The 5,040-nt window shown below is 45.7% G+C and overlaps 1 pseudogene; it reads left to right on the forward strand.

Annotated features, from left to right (window-relative positions):
* The first annotated feature begins 239 nt into the window (after positions 1-239).
* On the forward strand, positions 240-358 carry LOC112478035 (annotated as a pseudogene).
* Positions 359-5,040: the final 4,682 nt, after the last annotated feature.

Here is a 5,040-nt window from a genome sequence, read left to right on the forward strand (position 1 = left end):
AAATACAGGCATATCTTGTTTTATTGCACTTCACGAATGTTGGCATTTTAACAAATTAAAGGCAAGCCCCTCCACCAGCAAAAAGATTACAACTTGCTTCATTGCAATACTCGCTTTATCGTGGTGATATGGAACCAAACCCTCAATGCCTCCAAGGTATGTCTGTGTAGGTTTTCCTGTACTATCCTTTCAACTTTTCTCTAGGTTTGAAAATTTCCCAGTGAAAAGTTGAGAAGTTAGTCTATAGCCACGCTACCCTGAACAAGTCCAATCCTGTCTGATCTCAGAAGCTAAGCAGGGTCGGGCCTGGTTAGTACTTAGATGGGAAACCACCTAGGAAGACCAGGTGCTGTAGACATAAAAAATAAAATAAAAAAATAAGGGATTGTAAGCTGACAAGGTCCTTGCAATCTGTGAGGTCAACCAAGGGTTGCCTCGCCTAAAAAAAATAAATTGAAAAGTTAAACAGAGGTTTAATAGAGAGGGCAAGTAACTTGCCATAAAATACATTTTTTTCTTTTGTTCCTTAGATTCCACATATACGTGAAATCATATGGTATTTATCTTTCTCTGTCTGACGTATTTCACTCAGCATAATAACCTCCAGATCCATCCATGTTTTTGCAAAGAGAGAGCTCAAGTAACTAGCCATAAAATACATTTATTAAAGGGTGGATCTGGATTCACTGTTGTTACAGTGCTAAGGGGAGATTGCTATTTAAAGGAACCTAGAGCTGAAGGCTTTTATAACATAAAAATATCTCTATTAAACATATTTCTTTGTTGGCTCCCCCTCCAATGGTGGGGGCGGGGCGAGTAGCTCAAGAAGGGGCCACACATGGTCCCAAGGTCTGGGCAGCTTCTCCACTCTTCTACAGGAACGAAAAAAAAATTCAGCAGGGCTGTTTTCCCTTTCACTACAGTGTAGTCAAAACAGCTCCTCCCTGGGCAGGCCTCCAGGTTCCTAGGAGACAAGGCTCAACATCTTTGCAGAAGCTGGGAGCCCACTGTGGCCCTGAGGTTTCCATGGTGCAAACAAAGCCCAGCTTTACCCACAGGAGGGACAAAGATGGTGAGAAGAGGACCTTCAGCAAATGCGCCTGTGGGCTACCATCAGAGTCACCAAGGTGCTTGTTTAAATGCTCCATACCTACTGAGGCTGGGGCCTGGGCCCCTTATTTTAACCAGTACCCAGGTGACACTATAGCACACCAAAACTTGAGAATCAACAGTCTAGGCTAAAATTCAGATCTCTAAAGCTAACATTCCAGGCTTTACGAAGCTTGGCTTGTCTTTCCCCCAGCAAGTACCTTCTCCTGCAGCCAGGCCAAACGTTCCCTAAGCTGCCCTGCCGCCAGCTGCCCTGTAGCCTCCACCTTCGCTCAGTCCCACTCTTCCTTGGAATCTTTTCTCTCTCGCTTCAATCCACATGATGCCAACTCAGCTTCAAGGCTAAATTCAAGTCCCACCTACTTCCTGGCGCCACTCCGAACTCCCCGACCCACATCCCAAGGGTTGCTCCTTTTCTCTGATTTTATTCAGTGTTAAATTGGAGACATCCAATTTAATACTTTATGATACAGCCATCTATTATGATTTTTCACTTGCTTCAGTTGAGTGAATGTCATCCTGCTGCCAACCTGTGACGTTCTCAAGGGCAGAGAGCACATCTTTTTCTCTTGCATTGTCCTTGGTACCTAGGACAAAGTTAAAGTCCCAGGTAGGTCCTCAGAATCAGGTTGCTAATAACTGAATTGAGGGAGAGAGTGAAGAATCGAGTAAGAGAGGGTGGAGGGGAGAGAAGAAGGAGAGGGCTGGCCACGGCCGTGGTCACTTTAGTGGAGGGCACAGGACATTTCCCTGGAGCTCTGTGAATGGGTGTTGTTAGGGTGACCATCCCTCCCTGTCCATAACTATTTGCATTCGAGGGCTGGGCTGCTTAGGGGTCCCTGCCCTTCCATAATTATTTGCATCCACAAATTTACATAGAGGTAAAGGAGTTTCCTGAGAGAAGAGACGGGGGCTACCACTTCACCTTATTTCTCCTTTGTCATTCAAACTCACGCAGGGTGAACCTGAGGCCGGAGGTGGGCACAGACTCAGGACAGTATGGCTGTGCCTGAGGGAGAGCTCAGATTAACTTGAGGGGGAGGAGTGTCCAGACTTCTCAGCAATGGTAGTCCTACGGCTTCCCGGTGGCTGAATTCTTCCACCAACATCTGCCCAGCTATGCTTGAAGCAGCTGAGACCAGCACATAGGGCCGTGTCGGGAGGGGACACCATGAGTATTTGGTCATAAATATAAATAGGACCTTCCTTGTAGGCCCAGGAAGTTCTGAAGCCTGCCACATTTATGCTATCCCAGATACCCTTATGCTGTTCCCTCTGCCTGGAATACCCTCTCCCCTGACCATTGTTTGGCAAACACCACGGGGAGCCTGGCTGGACTCCCCAAGGTGGAGGGAGAATCTTCTTGAAGTTTTCTGTGTACAGTTCTGTCTCCTGAGAGTCAAATGAGAATGTGACTACCTCTCAGGGTGGTAAAGAGAAAACAAGATCAGGTTCAGGCCAAACAAAGGGCTTGAAATTACTTCTTTACTTCTTTCTCCCTACATTTCACTGATAAGGCTGGCAACCCTGACTGCTCCCACCTCAGAGCACCTTGACTTGAATGTGTTCCCCTAGATAGGATAGTTTAGGAGCACGGCAGGCGGAGGGACAGCTAGAGCCTTCTGGGGTGCTTCTCAGCCGCGAGGTGCCTGTCCCAGCCCAGACAAAGGATGTACTTAACCGTAACAGCCATGGGGACAAAAACCAAAGTGGCAGATGGAAGAAGAGCTGCAAAGATAGCAGTCACTGGAGGAGGAAGGAAAGGTCAGTGACCCTGTGAAACATAAGCACGGTTTGGACCGGGGAGAGCCAGGAACCACAGGGTGGGTTCCTAATGGAGGACAAGTGAAAAGAGAAAAATCAATGATGCAGGAAGCTTCTCCTCACATTCTTCAAAAGGCTTCAAGAGAAGGAGGGGGTGGATGAACTGAAGCTGGAAATATATTACTGCCTGATCGCGTTGCCAAGGGAGTTGTGGTGTCCCAGGCGGGGCCGGAGGCCTCTCGGGGGATGCTAGATAATTACAGATCAGTCTCAGGGCAAGGGATGGAATATATGATCCCTTCAAGATCCCCTTCTCTGTACCAGAGCAGGTTATGGCAAGGAAAAGAGAATTCAGGAGGCTGTCACATAATTATTTGTGTTGCATGCTTCCTTTACCTTTTGAGAAATCTCCTAACGAAAATCCTGTGTTCAAGGCCAGAATGAATTTGGGAATTTCACTACCACCCACCCTACCCTGTGCTTTTATTTAAAAGAATAACAAAAGCTCCAACCTCCTGAGATCCTCAAGACAGAGGCTTTACAGTCAACAAGAACAGGATTTAGCTTTCATTAGAAATGTCTGCATTTCTCTTTGGTTAAGGAAGGGTGGGGCATGTTGGAATATTAATGTGGAGCATTTAGATGAGGCTCTTAATTTGAAAAGAATGTGAGAATTAATGCTTGAGTTTAATCGGAGCTTGAATCATCACAGATAGATTTTTACCTTCTTCTCCTTAATCAATTTTACCCTAATTAATTCTTCTGTGGCTAAGTCTTGTTACATTAGATAGTCTGCTGATTATTTCCACAATCAAGAGACTGTATATTCATGCATTTTTAATAAGGAACGACTGCATCCTTTTTCATAAGTGATCCTGCTGGTTGGCAGTTGCAGCCGCTAAAATAATTATAGAGCAGATTACTTATTTTACAGCATTATTTGCTGTCATATTCATCCTAGGTGACAATTTGGAAGAGCTCCAGAGGCTGCTGTAATCGGCAGAGGAGCTGGGTATTTAATGTGGCAATTTTCAATGTCAAGTGCTATTTATTCATAGGTCAATGCCTTTTTAAAAAAATAAACAGAGGGGTAATTTGGTCCTGCTGGCTGATGAAACCATGTGCTAAGGCCATTCTAATTCTATGCTTAGTTTAAAACCTTGAGTCATAAAAGCACCTACTTCTGAAGTCTGCCTGGCTACTTCTGCCTTCAATTATGACTGGTCCAAATATGGTTGTTTATGCCTGATTTTTACTTATGTGATGGGGTGCTCTCATATTGGATCTTGATACCCCTGCAATATAGAAGGCTCGAAGCAGAGGACACAGTAGTTCCAAAGCCTCAGCTGTTTTCTGTTGAGCAAGAGAAAGAGGGCAAATTCACTTAAGGGAGAGGACTGGGTTTCATTTTGGGAAAAAAACTGGGCTTTTGGTTATGCAGAGGAAAGCACAGAGCTGATTCTGGAATGGACAGGCTAAGATGAGAAAATAAGTGGCTGTGTATACTAATGCAGAAGGCTGTCTTCCTAGAGGGCAGACAGAGCTACCGCTCAGTGCAGAAGTCCTTCCAACGTTCACGCGGTGGAGGAGAGGCTTTCCTCTTCTCTTTTGGGGAAATAGAGCAATGGGGCCTGGACTCCAGGCAGAGGAGTCCGGCCAAGAGCACTACAGGAGGGTCTGCAGATAACCTCCAACTTAATCGGTTTTCTTCTATAATTGTAACTCTCTTTTTCCAACCTAAGCCTTCAGTACTTTTGTTAACCTCACAGCTTTCAGAAAATAAGAGAAGAGTCTGTATTCATTCTCGGAAGAGAGGGGCACAGGAATGTAATCTTCCTTTAGAACTCCATCTCTAAAGCCTATTCAAGGAAGTGTGGTGGGGCCCATGTGAGGGGCCTCAGATTGACCCTGGGGAAGGAGGAGATTCATAGGCTCCATGTGAAGATAGAGGCTCAGGCCTTGCCCAGGTTGGCAGGTGCTGAAGTGGAACGATAAACCTTCCTCATATACTGGAGAGAGAAACCTTCAAAGGAGAAACTATAGCTTGCAAATTACACAGACCCGGGTCGTTGGCTAGCAGCCATCTGGGTTGCCCTTAATATACACTGTAGTTGGCCAAAGTCTCAGAAGTTGTCCTGCCCTCCCTGATCTCCACACCAGCTGTTC

Source organism: Pteropus alecto, unplaced genomic scaffold, assembly GCF_000325575.1.
Source record: "Pteropus alecto unplaced genomic scaffold, ASM32557v1 scaffold131, whole genome shotgun sequence".
NCBI classification, from domain to species: Eukaryota; Metazoa; Chordata; class Mammalia; order Chiroptera; family Pteropodidae; genus Pteropus; species Pteropus alecto.